General features: G+C 40.3%; 1 protein-coding gene and 2 gene segments (V, D, J or C); 1 reads left to right on the forward strand and 2 right to left on the reverse strand.

The window, feature by feature from the left end:
• LOC309847518 (immunoglobulin lambda-1 light chain-like) overlaps positions 1 to 17334 on the reverse strand; it is a 1783291-nt gene that overhangs the window by 1065622 nt on the left and 700335 nt on the right.
• The window catches only part of LOC309847513 (immunoglobulin lambda-1 light chain-like), a 1777964-nt gene that overhangs the window by 1060295 nt on the left and 700335 nt on the right, over positions 1 to 17334 (reverse strand).
• LOC309847501 (zinc finger protein 280B-like) overlaps positions 1 to 17334 on the forward strand; it is a 460063-nt gene that overhangs the window by 77128 nt on the left and 365601 nt on the right. For 4 of the 11 annotated variants that reach the window (XR_014302468.1, XR_014302469.1, XR_014302471.1 and 1 more), the window contains 2 exons: positions 8121 to 9266; positions 10863 to 11420. The exons of 5 other annotated variants lie outside the window; for them this stretch is intronic. The gene's annotated coding sequence lies outside the window, so the exon portion shown is untranslated. Of the gene's footprint in view, positions 1 to 8120; positions 9267 to 10859; positions 11421 to 17334 lie in introns of those variants that run through there. 2 more of the 11 variants (XR_014302470.1, XR_014302465.1) reach the window with 2 other exon arrangements.

A 17334-nucleotide genomic window follows, 5' to 3' on the forward strand; every position in this document is an offset into this window, starting at 1 on the left:
CAGTATGGAATTTCCTCAAAAAAACGTAAAAATAAAATTATGAGGGACACCTGGCTGGGTCATCAATGCAGCATGTGATTCTTGATCTTGGGGTTGTAAGTTCAAGGCAAAGGTTAGGTGTAGAGATTACTTAAAAATAAAATCGTTTTTTAAAGATTTTATTTATTTACTTGAAAGAGAGCGATCACAAGTAGGCAGAGAGGAAGGCAGAGAGAGAGGGGGAAGCAGGCTCCCTGCCAAGCAGAGAGCCCGATGTGGGGCTCGATCCCAGGACCCTGAGATCATGACCTGAGCTAAAGGCAGAGGAGTAACCCAATAAGCCCTTAAAAATAAACTCTTTTTTAAAAATTTATTTAAAATTTTTTTTTAATTTTTTATAAACATATATTTTTATCCCCAGGGTTACAGGTCTGTGAATTGCCAGGTTTACACACTTCACAGCACTCACCCAAGCACATACCCTCCCCAATGTCCATAATCCCACCCCCCTTCGCCCAACCCCCCTCCCCCCAGCAACCCTCAGTTTGTTTTGTGAGATTAAGAGTCACTTATGGTTTGTCTCCCTCCTAATCCCATCTTGTATCATTTATTCTTCTCCTACCCACTAGAACCCCCATGTTGCATCACCACTTCCTCATATCAGGGAGATCATATGATAGTTGTCTTTCTCTGCTTGACTTATTTCACTAAGCATGATACACTCAAGTTCCATCCATGTTGTCGCAAATGGCAAGATTTCATTTCTTTTGATGGCTGCATAGTATTCCATTGTGTATATATACCACATCTTTAACCATTCATCTGTTGTTGGACATCTAGGTTCTTTCCATAGTTTGGCTATTGTGGACATTGCAGCTATAAACATTTGGGTGCATGTGCCCCTTTGGATCACTATGTTTGTATCTTTAGGGTAAATACCCAGTAGTGCAATTGCTAGGTCATAGGACAGTTCTATTTTCAACATTTTGAGGAACCTCCATGCTGTTTTCCAGAGTGGCTGCACCAGCTTGCATTCCCACCAACAGTGTAGGAGGGTTCCCCTTTCTCCGCATCCTCGCCAGCATCTGCCATTTCCTGACTTGTTGATTTTAGCCATTCAGACTGGTGTGAGGTGATATCATATTGTGGTTTTGATTTGTATTTCCCTGATGCCGAGTGATATGGAGCACTTTTCATGTGTCTGTTGGCCATCTGGATGTCTTCTTTGCAGAAATGTCTGTCCATGTCCTCTGCCCATTTCTTGATTGGATTATTTGTTCTTTGGGTGTTGAGTTTGCTAAGTTCTTTATAGATTCTGGACACTAGTCCTTTATCTGATATGTCGTTTGCAAATATCTTCTCCCATTCTGTCAGTTGTCTTTTGATTTTGTTAACTGTTTCCTTTGCTGTGCAAAAGCTTTTGATCTTGATGAAATCCCAGTGGTTCATTTTTGCCCTTGCTTCCCTTGCCTTTGGAAATGTTCCTAGGAAGATGTTGCTGCGACTGAGGTCCAAGAGGTTGCTGCCTGTGTTCTCCTCAAGGATTTTGATGGATTCCTTTCTCACATTGAGGTCATTCATCCATTTTGAGTCTATTTTTGTGTGTGGTGTAAGGAAATGGTCCAATTTCATTTTTATGCATGTGGCTGTCCAATTTCCCCAACACCATTTATTAAAGAGGCTGTATTTTTTCCATTGAACATTCTTTCCTGCTTTGTCGAAGACTAGTTGACCTTAGAGTTGAGGGTCTATTTCTGGGCTCTCTATTCTGTTCCATTGATCTATGTGTCTGTTTTTGTGCCAGTACCATGCTGTCTTGATGACAACAGCTTTGTAATAGAGCTTGAAGTCCAGAATTGTGATGCCACCAATGTTGGCTTTCTTTTTCAATATCCCATTGGCTATTCGAGGTCTTTTCTGGTTCCATATAAATTTGAGAATTATTTGTTCCATTTCTTTGAAAAACATGGATGGTACTTTGATAGGAATTGCATTAAATGTGTAGATGCTTTAGGTAGCATAGACATTTTCACAATATTTATTCTTCCAATCCAGGAGCATGGAACATTTTTCCATTTCTTTGTGTCTTCCTCAATTTATTTCATGAGAACTTTATAGTTTTCTGAGTGTAGATTCTGTGCCTCTTTGGTTAGGTTTATTCCTAGGTCTCTTATGGTTTCGGGTGCAGTTGTAAATGGGATTGACTCCTTAATTTCTCTTTCTTCTGTCTTGTTGTTGGTGTAGAGAAATGCAACTGATTTCTGTGCATTGATTTTATATCCTGACACTTGACTGAATTCCTGTACAAGTTCTAGCAGTTTTGGAGTGGAGTCTTTTGGGTTTTCCACATATATTATCACATCATCTACAGAGAGTGATAATTTGACTTCTTCTATGCCGATTTGGATGCCTTTAATTTCCTTTTGTTGTCTAATTGCTGAGGCTAGGACTTCTAGTACTATGTTGAATAGCAGTGGTGATAATGGACATCGTGGCCGTGTTCCTGACCTTTGCGGAAAAGCTTTCAGTTTTTCTCCATTGAGAATGATATTTGCAGTAGGTTTTTCATAGATGGCTTTGATGATATTGAGGTATGTGCCCTCTATCCCTACACTTTGAAGAGATTGATCAGGAAGGGATTCTGTGCTTTGTTAAATGCTTTTTCAGCATCTATTGAGAGTATCATATGGTTCTTGTTCTTTCTTTTATTGATGTGTTGTATCACATTGACTGATTTGCGGATGTTGAACCAAACTTGTAGCCCTGGAATAAATCCCACTTGGTCGTGATGAATAATCCTTTTAATGTACTGTTGAATCCTATTGGCTAGTATTTTGGTGAGAAATTTCACATCTGTGTTCATCAAGGATATTGGTCTATAGCTCTCTTTTTTGATGGGATCCTTGTCTGGTTTTGGGATCAAGGTGATGCTGGCCTCATAAAATGAGTTTGGAAGTTTTCCTTCCAGTTCTTTTTTTTGGAACAGTTTCAGGAGAATAGGAATTAGTTCTTCTTTAAATGTTTGGTAGAATTCCCCCGGGAAGCCATCCGGCCCTGGGCTTTTGTTTGTTTGGATATTTTTAATGACAGTTTCAATCCTCTTACTGGTTATGGATCTGTTCAGGCTTTCTATTTCTTCCTGGTTCAGTTGTGGTAGTGTATATGTTTCTAGGAATGCATCCATTTCTTCCAGATTGTCAAATTTGTTGGCATAGAGTTGCTCATAGTATGTTCTTATAATAGTTTGTATTTCTTTGATGTTAGTTGTGATCTCTCCTCTCATCATGATTTTATTTATTTGGGTCCTTTCTCTTTTCTTTTTGATAAGTCTGGCCAGGGGTTTATCAATTTTATTAATTCTTTCAAAGAACCAGCTCCTAGTTTTGTTGATTTGTTCTATTGTTTTATTGGTTTCTATTTCATTGATTTCTGCTCTGATCTTTAGGATTTCTCTTCTCCTGCTGGGCTTAGGGTTTCTTTCTTGTTCTTTCTCCAGCTCCTTTAGGTGTAGGGTTAGGTTGTGTAACTGAGACCTTTCTGGTTCCTTGAGAAAGGCTTGTACCGCTATATATTTTCCTCTCAGGACTGCCTTTATTGTGTCCCACAGATTTTGAACCGTTGTGTTTTCATTATCATTTGTTTCCATGATTTTTTTCAATTCTTCTTTAATTTCCAGGTTGACCCATTCATTCTTTAGAAGGATGTTGTTTAGTCTCCATGTATTTGGGTTCTTTCCAAACTTCCTCTTATGGTTGAGTTCTAGCTTCAGAGCATTGTGGTCTGAAAATATGCAGGGAATGATCCCAATCTTTTGATACCAGTTGAGTCCTGATTTAGGACCGAGGATGTGATCTATTCTGGAGAATATTCCATGTGCACTAGAGAAGAATGTGTATTCTGTTGCTTTGGGATGAAATGTTCTGAATATATCTGTGATGTCCATCTGGTCCAGTGTGTTGTTTAAGGCCTTTATTTCCTTGTTGATCTTTTGCTTGGATGATCCGTCCATTTCAGTGAGGGGAGTGTTAAAGTCCCCTACTATTATTGTATTATTGTTGATGTGTTTCTTTGATTTTGTTATTAATTGGTTTATATAGTTGGCTGCTCCCAAGTTGGGGGCATAGATATTTAAAATTGTTAGATCTTCTTGTTGGTCAGACCCTTTGAGAATGATATAGTGTCCTTCCTCATCTCTTATTATAGTCTTTGGATTAAAATCTAATTGATCTGATCTAAGGATTGCCACTCCTGCTTTCTTCTGATGTCCATTAGCCATCCGGCCCTGGGCTTTTGTTTGTTTGGATATTTTTAATGACAGTTTCAATCCTCTTACTGGTTATGGGTCTGTTCAGGCTTTCTATTTCTTCCTGGTTCAGTTGTGGTAGTTTATATGTTTCTAGGAATGTTTCATGGTAAATTCTCTTCCACCCCCTCACTTTAAATCTGGAGGTGTCTTCGGGCTTAAAATGAGTATATGGAGGCAACATATAGATTTTTTTTTTTTTATCCATTCTGATACCCTGTGTCTTTTGATTGGGGCATTTAGCCCGTTAACATTCAGGGTAACTATTGAGAGATATGAATTTAGTGCCATTGTATTGCCTGTATGGTGCCTGTTACTGTATATGGTCTCTGTTCCTTTCTGATCTACCACTTGTAGGCTCTTCTTTGCTTAGAGAAACCCCTTCAATATTTCCTGTAGAGCTGGTTTGGTGTTTGCAAATTCTTTCAGTTTTTGTTTTTCCTGGAAGCTTTTAATCTCTCCTTCTATTTTCAATGATTGCCTAGCTGGGTATAGTATTCTTGGCTGCATGTTTTTCTCATTTAGTGCTCTGTATATATCATGCCAGCTCTTTCTGGCTTGCCAGGTCTCTGTGGATAAGTCAGCTGCCAATCTAATATTTTTACCATTGTATGTTACAGACTTCTTTTCCCGGGCTGCTTTCAGGATTTTCTCTTTGTCACTAAGGCTTGTAAATTTTACTATTAGGTGACGGGGTGTGGGCCTATTCTTATTGATTTTGAGGGGTGTTCTCTGAACCTCCTGAATTTTGATGCTCTTTCCCTTTGCCATATGGGGAAATTCTCCCCAATAATTCTCTCCAGTATACCTTCTGCTCCCCTCTCTCTTTCTTTTTCTTCTGGAATTCCAATTATTCTAATGTTGTTTCATCTTATGGTGTCACTTATCTCTCGAATTCTCCCCTCGTGGTCCAGTAGCTGTTTGTCCCTCTTTTGCTCAGCTTATTTATTCTCTGTCATTTGGTCTTCTATATCACTAATTCTTTCTTCTGCCTCATTTATCCTAGCAGTGAGAGCCTCCATTTTTTATTGCACGTCATTAGTACCTTTTTTGATTTCAACTTAGTTAGATTTTAGTTCTTTTATTTCTCCAGAAAGGGCTTTTATATCTCCTGAGAGGGTTTCTCTAATATCTTCCATGCCTTTTTCGAGCCCGGCTAAAACTTGAGAATTTTCATTCTGAACTCTAGAACTGACATATTACCAATGTTTGTATTGATTAGGTCCCTAGCCTTCAGTACTGCCTCTTGTTCTTTTTTTTTGTGGTGAATTTTTCTGCCTTGTCATTTTTGTCCGGATAAGAGTATATGAAGGAGCAAGTAAAATACTAAAAGTGTGGCAACAACCCAGGAAAATATGCTTTAACCAAATCAGAAGAGATCCCAAATCGTGAGGATGGAGAAAGGGGATAAAAAGAGGTTCAAAATGAAAGAAAGAAAAAAAAAAAAAGAAAAGAATTAAAAAAAGAAAACGAATATAGAAAAGTAAAAAAAAGAACAAATATATATATTAGATAAACTAGTTAAAAAACGTTAAAAAGGAAAAGGGTAAAAGTTTAAAAAAATTAGCAAAAGAAGAGAGAAATAAATGAAAAAGATAAAAATTACTTTAACTGCAAGACTGAAAAATCACAGGGAGAAAACCATGAGTTCTGTGCTTTGCTTTCTCCTCCTCTGGAATTCTGATGCTCTCCTTGGTATTGAAACCGCAGTCCTTGGTAGGTGAACTTGGTCTTGGCTGGATTTCTTGTTGATCTTATGGAGGAGGGGCCTGTTGTAGTGATTCTCAAGTGTCTTTGCCCCAGGCAGAATTGCACCGCCCTTACCAGGGGCTGGGCTAAGTAATCTGCTCAGGTTTGCTTTCAGGAGCTTTTGTTCCCTGAGCGCTTTCTGTAGTGTTATAGAGGATGGGAATACAAATGGCGGCCTCCTGTTCTCCGGCCCAGAGCAGCCAAGAGCCCGGGGCCCCACTCCTCAGTGCGCCCTCAGAGAACAGCACCCAGTAACTCCCGTCTGCCTGACCTCTGGCTGTGCTCCGAGCTCACCGAGCCTGCGACCGGTTCAAGGTAACCCCGAGCAGCGATCTTACTGTTGGCTCTGTCTCTGTAGCCGGCTTCCCTGTTCCAATACCTGCAAGCTCTGCGACACTCAGACACCCCTGATCCTTCTGTGACCCTGCAGGACCTGAGGCCACGCTGACCCCAGGTGGGATTCACCCCTGTTTAGCCTCTGGAGCGATATCCCTCAGTGGAAAAGACTTTTAAAAGTCCCGGTTTTGTGCTCCATTGCTCAGCCGCTTGCCGGGAGCCGGCCCCTCCCCCCGGGGTCTATCTTCCCATCGTTTTGGATTCACTTCTCTGCTGGTCCTACCTTTCAGAAAGTGGTTGTTTTTCTGTTTCTAGAATTGCTGTTCTTCTCTTCTATCTGCCGATGTATTTGCACGTGTTTGCAATCTTTAGATAAGCTATCTAGCTGATCTCCTGCTAGCTGAAGTAGTCTCAGCCTGCTACTTCTCCGCCATCTTGACTCCTCCTTAAAAATAAAATCTTAAGAAATAAAATATAAATGTGATATGAACCAGTAATTCCACTACTGGCTATTTACCTAAAGATTTTGAAAACACAAATTCTAAAAGATATATGCACCTCTGTGTTTACCACAGCATTATTTACACAATGGCAAAATTTTGGAAGCAACCCAAGTGCCTACTGAGAGATGCATATAATATATATATTATATATAATATATATATAGAGAGAGATGCATATAATATATATTATATACACATTATATATATTATATACATATTATATATATAATCACATTATATTTTTATATTAATTTTATTTTATATAATTTATATATATAATTTATATAATTTATTTTATTTTATATAATTAATTATATTAATTATAATTATAATAGTTATATAATAATAATAATTATATAATATATAATATGTATTATATACATATATAATGTAATATAATATATTAATATAATATAATCTGTAGTATAATATAAAATAATATATATAATTATAATATAATATGTAATATTATAAAATAATATACATATATACATATATAATATGTATATATATACATATATGTATATATACATATGTATTTTATGCATCTCTCTCTCTCTCTCTATATATATATATATATATATATATTCAACAATTTAAAATAATAAAATCTTGCCATTTGCAACAATATGGATGGGTCCAATAGTATATTGCTAAGTGAAATAAGTCAATCAGAGAAGACAGATACCATATGATTTCATTTATATGTGGATATTAAGAAATAAAACAAATGAGCTAAGAAAAAAGGGAATGAACAAAAAACCAGACTCTTAAATATAGAGAACCTTGGTGAATTACCAGAGGTGAGATGGTTAGGGAGATAAATGAAATATGTGAAGGGGATTAAGAATATACTTATGACAAGTACTGAGGGATATATAGAATTGTTGAATCACTATATTGTACACTTGTAACTAATATGAAAATACATGTTAACTATTGTGGAATTAAAATAAAAAAATAAATAATAACATGGGACAGAATAAACTAAGCAAGATAATAGTAATTTTTATGATTTTTGTTTAAATCATTGCAACCTCAAAAAACCTTGTTTTTTCAGATTAAAAAAAATATATCTGAAGCTAACTGACTTATAGCACTTTGGCAAATAAGCCTTTGTGAAAAACATTAAACATTTATCTTTTCTCCCTACCTGATCCCTCAAAAATTCAGAAACTCTCAGTATATATGCTTATATTTTATGACAATATATTTCTTATTTCAAAAACTACCTGTTCTCTTTGTAACAGGACACAGTTTGCTGGCATGTCATATTTGAGAGAGACACACATAGACTCAGATATGACCAGACAGCTTTAAGGAATAAGGCTGACCTTGTGGAGCCAATTAAATCCCTTGGAAATACCAGCCTCATACTTTATTTACAGAGGTCCCAGCAGCCCCACCAGTTGATTAAAGAAGGTCACTCATGGCAGGAATCTTCGGATATTTTGAGAACCTCAAAAAGGCAAGAATTCACCCATATATATGGGTATCAAAGAGGAAGTCTGATTGCAAGTATTTGGCCTTAAGGAGCTATGAAAAGTTCAATCTAGAGATTCCTTATAAAAGTTCTAACAAAGCAGGTTTTAAGGAACATACATGGTCAAGCACTTCTTGTTGGAGTTATGTAAATCATCAGCCCATTTTTTTTTAAAAATTAGACTTATTTTGCAAACACCTGGGTATTAATTTCGCTATCTTTAGTAAAAATGGGGGCAACTATAGAGGAAAAATGTGCTTCAATCACACATGCTTGTAAATATTAGGGTTTTTGTTTTTGTTTTTGTTAACTTTCCAGGAACTTTATTTATTTTTATTTTTTATTTTTATTTTTTTTGCATAAGATATATTTACTAAGTAGAAGTGATGAATTAAAAAAAAAGCTAGTGTTTATTTAATGCTTACTACATGACAAGCACTATCTATATTAACTCTTTTAAAATACATTATGCTATGTATATCTAACTTTTCTAAGATTCTAGCAATAGTGCCTTCATTTTTCAAAAATTTTTAAAGGAAAAAGAGATGAATGAAGGAAACTGCTGTTGGTCACATAGCTGAGATGTGATGGAGCCTGGACTCAAGCTCACAAAGTCAAAATCTAAAGCCACTATTATCAACTACTATGTATACTGCTCCTTGGAGAAAAGGTGGAGTACAGAGAGTCAAATACCCAAATGCTGGTGAACAGATTATGGAGAATCCTCTCAGAAAATAAGAAGTCACTGAGATGAGTTGAGTAACAGTAAGAGTGAAACTCTTGAGAAAAGACCACACATGATTGAAGATCTACACACTTTCAGAGAAGTCAAAATTACAGCCATCCTGTGGGCTGCCAGGAATGCCTTCCATGTCCATTTCCAAGTCCATCGTGATAACGGCTATTCCTAGTGGTAAGGATTTCCTGTGTTCCTACATGGCCAAGTACTGTGGCTAAGATTTCTTTGTTCTCAATATCACATGTATTCTTTTTTTTTTAAATAAATTAATCTATTTATTTTCAGAAAAACAGTATTCATTTTTTCTCATTTTTCTTTTTTTTTTGTTAACTTTCCAGGGACTTTATTTTTTTAATTTTTTAAAAATTTATTTATTTATTTATTTATTTATTTATTATTTTCAGCATAACAGTATTCATTATTTTTGAACCACACCCAGTGCTCCATGCAATCTGTGCTCTCTATAATACCCACCACCTGGTACCCCGACCTCCCACCCCCTGTCCCTTCCAAACCCTCAGATTGTTTTTCAGAGTCCATTGTCTCTCATGGTTCACCTCCCCTTCCAATTTCCCCCAAATCCCTTCTTCTCTCTAACTCCCCATGTCCTCCATGCTGTTTGTTATGCTCCACAAATAAGTGAAACCATATGATAATTGACTCTCTCTGCTTGACTTATTTCACTCAGCATAATCTCTTCCAGTCCCATCCATGTTGCTACAAAAGTTGGGTATTCATCCTTTCTGATGGAGGCATAATACTCCATAGTGTATATGGACCACATCTTCCTTATCCATTCGTCCGTTGAAGGGCATCTTGGTTCTTTCCACAGTTTGGCGACCGTGGCCATTGCTGCTACAAACATTGGGGTACAGATCGCACTTCTTTTCACTACATCTGTAACTTTGGGGTAAATACCCAGTCGTGCAATGGCAGGGTCATAGGGAAGTTCTATTTTTAATTTCTTGAGGAATCTCCACACTGTTCTCCAAAGTGGCTGCACCAACTTGCATTCCCACCAACAGTGGAAGAGGGTTCCCCTTTCTCCACATGCCCTACAACACATGTTGTTTCCTGTCTTGCTAATTTTGGCCATTCTAACTGGTATAAGGTGGTATCTCAATGTGGTTTTAATTTGAATCTCCCTGATGGCTAGTGATGATGAACATTTTTTCATGTGTCTGATAGCCATTTGTATGTCTTTATTGGAGAAGTGTCTGTCCATATCTTCTGCCCATTTTTTGGTATGATTGTCTGTTTTGTGTGTGTTGAGTTTGAGGTTTTAATATTGATCATTATAAACTGGACTATATCCTATATTCTCCTAGTGTCCCCCAATGCCTGACTACAATACTTCAAGATAACATTTTTATATTTTCTCTCCATTCCTGACAATTGGAATCATTTGATACACAAAATGTTATTTTTTTTCCCCCTGAGACCCTGCAAAATGTATAGAAATGACTTGATGTAAACTTCAGAGAAATCCTCACAAAAGTTCATGTATAGACAATTTTCCCACTTGTTGCTCTGTGGGCCCCTCAAAAAGATCACTAAAGACATCTGAACTGAAACCAGGGAAATCTACCACATTGTTACTATCTGCCCTATGCCATCTGAAGATGCCTTTAGCCCAACATCTAGAAATGTCACTGGCAGCACTCGGGACTTAGATACTGGATTTAGGATTAGCTCCAAACATTCACCTACATTTTCCCTCCCCCCCATAAGAATTGCTGCTTATTAATTACCTGGTTGCTTGCCCAGTAGGTCTTAACTTTGAGAGTTCACCTGCATCACCACCTTCTGGAAAAAAGTTTAACTGAATGACCTACTGTCAGATTAAGAGACAGGTTCCACAAGAGGAAACAGTCTACCTGCTCAACTTGGAATGTATGAGACTTCAGAGATGCTTCTGAGGGAACTGTAGTGATTGAGAATAGGCCATCCCAAGAAAGGATGTTTTTTTAATGTGCTTTACTTAGAGCCAGAGGCAATTTGAGACTCTTTGGGCTTAAGAAAACTTTGGCTTTTCCTTTATCTCTATAGAAGAATCTAAACTAGATGGCCTTTCCAGGATAAGGGTTATTACCAGAAATAAATATATCTGAGTGACCACCTGTATTAGAGAGCAAACTTTTTTTTTTTTTTTTTTTTTTACCACTTACTCTTTTCATCTTCTGTTGTACTGCATTCTTTCCCTTTGAAGCCCCAGACTCCTATCCCCTACTCTTTAGTTCAGAATGACATATATACCTTATTTTGCCTGACAGTCTTCAGAATTCCTGTGTATGTGTAGATTCCCTGTATGTACACTAATATATTTGATTTTCTCCTCCTTATCTGTCTCCTATCAATTTGATTCCTGGTCCAGCTAGAAGGATCTTTGAGGGGACAGGATATTCTTGCTCCCTGACAGTAATAGTCTAAGAAAAAAAAAAACAGTTATTTTTTTCTTTAAAAGTATTTATTCTTATTAATGTTCTCCAGACCATGGGACATGAACAGATGGGCTCTATTCCCTTACCCAGTGTGTTCCTCAGATACCCATGATGTCCCAGGCAACAGCATCATCTGTGTGTCACTCCTTCCTCTTCAAGGACAGGTCTCAACACAGAGGACTCTCCTGTCAGAAGCCTCCACAGAAGCTTCTCAATAAAAAAGGATCAGAGACAAGGTCTAGTTCCCATGGGATTTTGTCTCACTTCCTCGTTATCTAAAACACTGTGAAGAATGATAGTCATTCCCAATATAATGATATAGAGCACAGTAATAGTCAGCCTCATCCTCAGGCTACAGTCTGGAGATGAGCAGAAGCCACTCATTGGTGGAGGCATCTATAGACCCAGAGATGTGGCTGGGGACCCAGGAACCCTGGTGGTTATCTGCATCTGACTTATGGCACAGGATATACCGGGGAGGGCTAGCTTGCTTCTGTTGGTACCAGAATATGTAGTAGCTGCCTACACTGAAGTCACTGCTGAAGGTGCAGGTGAGTCTGGCTGTTGTTCCGGGAGATGCAGAGAGGGAGGGTGACTGGTTCAGCACAGACAGAGACAGGGAACATGCAAACACAGATACTCATGGGTGATGCAGCAAGAGCCAGGTTAAAATTTCCTAGGGACTCAGCCAAAGAGGCTGACATCTGCTAGAGGTCTGCCCTGTGTTTCCAATGCCCTTCCCTATCTCCATGGTGAGCCAGGAGCCCCAGGAGGATGAGTCCAGGCCATGGTGACACAGACCCTGGTCCCCACAGTGGAGTGGGCTACCCCAGGCCTCCTTTTCTCCTCCACCCTCTGCCATAGGAGGGACTGTTCATGCAAATGGAGTCCCTCCAGTAACTGCCTAGCCCCTCCCTCAAACCTGATGCTTCAGACCATCTCACAGCACACACTGAGGAGGATGGTGTTGGCTTCAGCCCTGGGGAGAGTCCTGAAAAGAAGCATTCTCTGCGGACACATTCAGGCAGCCCTGAGCAGAGGGCACCAGTCAAGCAACCATGTGTTGGGTCCACAGCTCTGCTCACGCCCAACATGGATCGTGGATCAGACATGTGACTACTGGGCCCTCTGCTGGCCTTTCTGCTGGTTGCATGGGTGTGAAAGGCAATGTCAATATCCACATGGGGGAGGGGCTTGCCTGCCTTAGTCATTGGCATTTCCACCCCTTCCTCCTCAAAATTTGGAGGGAACCCTCGGCCCTGCCCTGGAGCCCTTTGCTAGGCTGCAAACTCCTCCCCACCACACACCCCTTAATTTCCTAAAGTGTCCTCCTCTGATGCTGACTCAGGGACCTCCCTCCTGGGTTACATGAGTGGAAAGTGGCTCCTGAGACCTGGAGCCAGACAGGGAAGGTGTCCTGCTCTCAGCAAATCAAAAGGGCAGAGGCCTGGGCCAGCCTTTGGTCCATGGGAACAAACTGTCCCATTGTTTGGAAAGGTGGAGGAACTCCTCCTCACTCTGACCCTACTTTCCACTGAGGCAGTTTCAGACCCCTTTCCCCATCCTATACTCCTAGCCTGTCCACCTCTTGTGGTGATGTGGGCCTCCATCAACAAGGGTCATGCAGGAAGGGATTGAGAAGAGGCTGCTCTGCATGAACAGAAGGACAGACGTTGGCTCTCTGGGACCCACTACTCAGCACAGCTTTCCCAGCAGGACCTGGGGCTGGAGCCCTGCCCTGAGGAGGATGGGTCTCCATGAAGAAGGCAGGGGTTATGGTAGAGCTGGGTCCCTGGTGAGAGGAGAGATGAGGGGGGTGAAAGGGGCGTGAAAGATGGGGCTCTTAGGAGACCTTAAAAGTTGTCTTTGAGTGGCTAAGCTGGGGCTGAGTGACAGGGAAGAGGGGTTTCACACTGTCCTCTGTTTCCATAGGGACACTTAGGTCAGATGACATGGACAACTATTAGATTGGAAAGTCCTTTGGTGATGGGTTGTTCTGAGGAGGTGCCATGGGACCTGCACAGTTGCCTCTGACTGTCCCTAGCACCCATCTTCTCAAGGAAAATACTCAGAAAATTGTACTGTTTACTTCTTCCATCTCTCTCTCACACACACATATATAGAAATGTTGAGCAAATCAGCTGTGATGGGCATTTGGGCTTTAATATTTCATACCATGAATCATGCTGACTTGGAAACCTGGAATCCATCTCATTTTATTCTAAAATTTTTAAGTGTCCCATGAATTCTGTGTGTGGTCACTTCCCTTCCTGTGGCTCATTTTCTCAAGCAGGTCAAAAAATATGTGACTGTCTATTACTTACCAAGACACACATCTTACATTTTGGGGGTTATCTAAAATATTCCATTAGAAATAATTATACACATATGTAGATATCATATAATACATAATGATTCACCACCCATTCACCACAGCAGAAATGCACTGGGGTCCTATGGTGATATGGTTTTCTTGATTTCTCAGTGAAGAGGCACCTTTCACAATCACAAAGAGAAAGAGAGATGGCTCATGAGTCCATACAGAGAGGACACTGAGTATGGAGATTTATCTGTACCCAGAAAAGAAGTGAATGATATATGTAATGATGAGAAGCATTTATATAGAGTCATAATCCTATTGTTACATAAACAGAACTTACTAAATTTAATTTCAAATAATGTTCTTTTATATTATGTTGACAGATAATTATGTAAAGTGATTTTTAAAGATTTACTGAGGACTGACAAATATAAATAAATACAACCATGGTGTACAGCATGATGATTTAATGTGGGCATACATGGTGGAATGGTTGATAGTCAAGATCGTTATCATTGCATCACCTCACAGAGTTCTCTTTGTTCTCTACTCCCTCAGCATACTGTAGGCAGACAAGTCATTCCTATTAATTACAGTCACCATATTTTACATAAGATTCCATAGCTTTTGCATCTTATCACTGATATTTTGTAGCCTTGGCTCCTTTTGATTTAACCCAGAACAAATTATGGATTGTTTGCTCTAGAAAAGTAAAGTGGTTCAGGAGTGGTAGAAATGGATGAGTAAGGCATGTCAAGTCAAAAATGCACCTGTGTTTATTCTCCACAAGCCAGCTTTCTTCCTCTTCATCCTGAAATTTTCCCTCTAAACTACAGTTGAAGGGCAGGTTGTTTTCCTACAAATAACTTGTTTTGAAAAACAGAGAAGAGCAATTATGACACAGGGATTCCTTCTTGAAATAAATATTTAATCTTTATTGCCACACTTCAGGATGTAGAAGTACACTTAAATAGACAGGAGTAGATAGAGGCCATGGTGTGGGGCATGTGATCACTCAGAACATCGATGATGACAAGGTGGGAGTCAAGCTAGATCTCACCGGGCTGGGGAAATTCCATCCTTGATAGTTCTCCTGGGTCCTTACTGGGATTGGCTGTAGGATAGTCACACTCATGAGACCTAATTCACCCCCTTCCTTGAAGCAGGCTCAACATTTGCCCCATGATGGTGGAGCTTCCCCTCACCCTCTTACATTATGTGAAGTGGTTATAAGGCCTCAGGCCCCCAAACCCAACCCCCACACACACCTGTGTCTGGCCCCCCTCGCCATGAAACCCCAAATGAAAGTTCAGACACCCTGTCAGTGTGCAATGCCAGTTCTTTGCCTGCCATTCTTTCAGGGCCTGTGTCCCCCCACAGTGTCTCACAGTGACTGCCTTTTCCCTGGGCCACCATACTCTTGGAAGGCGGTCAGCACAGGGGAGGAAGGGTGCTCTGCCCTGACCCCACAAAGAGCACAGTCCATGCCCTAGAGGGTCTGTCAATTTGCTGGAATGTTCTAGGCACTCCTGACCCAGAGAGATGCTTTCATAATTATTTTTCTTTTTTTGACAATTAAAAAAAGAAAAGACTCCAGAGGTTCTGGTTTCATTAAATATGGATCACAAAGCATAGTCTTGGTGCCATCATAAGTTTTCTTCTAGTTTTTTTTTTTTTTTTTTCCTCAGTTTTCCTGAGACATCAGAACATGAAATGGGAGATCAAGAGGAGAGCCACTCTGTGTCAGAAGCTACTTCTGGATGTAGCTAGGATTAGAGGACAAACATTCAACCTAGTAAACTGAAATTTCTGGTTGTTTTTATTCACCCACACACAAGCCCAAAAGCATCCCATCTGAAGAAGCAGGTTCTTGGAGGAATCCTAGGAAATGAAGGCTTTCATTAAGAAGAAACTGGGTTGGATAAGGAAGTATCAGTAAGAAAAAGGATTGTTTCTGGTAAGGACAACTTCCTTTAGGGGAAGGACAGGTAGTCTCTTCAGACAGATTTGTATCACTAGTGCTGAACAGAAAATTCCTGATGGATTGGTTGAAAACTCCTCTCCTGGAGAGACTGGAAGTATAGGTAGGTTAGGTCTGAAATTTTTGTAGAACTTAATATAAGGGACTCCATTTGGGGCCTGTTGTTTTTCTTAACACTAATATATATCCAAAGTTATTTTAAAATGGGAAAGTATCCAGAGTAGACAGAGGTTTTTGTCCAACTTCCTCATCTACCCGTATCACTGTGTCCATCACTAACATCAAATGACTGACAGTAATAATCAGCCTCATCCTCTGCCTGGAGCCCAGAGATGAGCAGAATCCCTGCACTGGCTGAGGCATCTTTGGATCCAGAGAAGCGGCTCGGGACCCCGGAGCCCTGGTGCTTGTTTGAGTCTGTTACATAAGTAAGGAGGTAACGAGGAGGGCTCCCTGGCTTCTGCTGGTACCAGAATATGGGGTAAATATCAACACTGATGTCACTGCTCAGGGTGCAGGTGAGTCTGGCTGTTGTTTCCAGAGATGCAGAGAGGAAGGGAGGCTGGGTCACCAAAAGCTGGGAGATGGAACCTGTAAGCACAGACACACATGAGTGATGGGGCAGAAGCCAAGGTGAATCCCCTCAAATCTCTGAGCAGAGGGGCTGGAAGAGGCTGGGAACTGAGAACTGGTCCCCAAGGCCTGTTCTTACCTGTGTAGTGAGACAGGAACATGAGGAGAACAAGAGTCCAAGCCATAGTAACACAGACTCTGGTCCCCACAGTGCACTGGGCTGCCCCAGGCTTCCTTTTATCCTCTACCATCTGCTACAAAAGGGGCTGTCCATGCAAATGGGGTCCATCCAGTGACTTCCCAGCCTCTCTCTGAGCCCTGGTGCTGGAGCTCAGCTCACACCACACTCTGAAGAGAAAGGCTGTTGGCTTTATCCCCTGGGGAGAGCCCTGGGAGGAAGCACCTGCTGAGCCCACCCACAGGTCGCTGCTATGGGGATTCTACCAGGCCAGAGAGGACACAGATGCTGAGTCCTCATCTGGGAGCACAAGGCCCACTCCCCTTTCTTTTCATTTCTTTTTTTAATTTTTATTTCTTTTCAGGGTAACAGTATTCATTGTTTTTGCACAGCACCCAGTGCTCCATGCAATCCTTGCCCTCTAATACCCACCACCTGGTTCCCCAAACCTCCCCACCCCCACCCCTTCAAAACCCTCAGATTGTTTTTCAGAGTCCATAGTCTCTCATGGTTCCACTCCCTTTCTTGGGCTCCCTTTTTTTTTTTTTTAAATTTTTAAAATTTATTTTCAGCATAGCAGTATTCATTGTTTTTGTACCACACCCACTGCTCCATACAATCCGTGCCCTCTATAATACCCACCACCTGGTACCCCGACCTCCCTCCCCCCGCCCCTTCAAAACCCTCAGATGTTTTTCAGAGTCCATAGTCTCTCATGGTTTACCTCCCCTTCCAATTTCCCCCAACTC

This window comes from Mustela nivalis (genome assembly GCF_964662115.1).
Source record: "Mustela nivalis genome assembly, chromosome: 14".
Lineage (NCBI taxonomy): Eukaryota > Metazoa > Chordata > Mammalia > Carnivora > Mustelidae > Mustela > Mustela nivalis.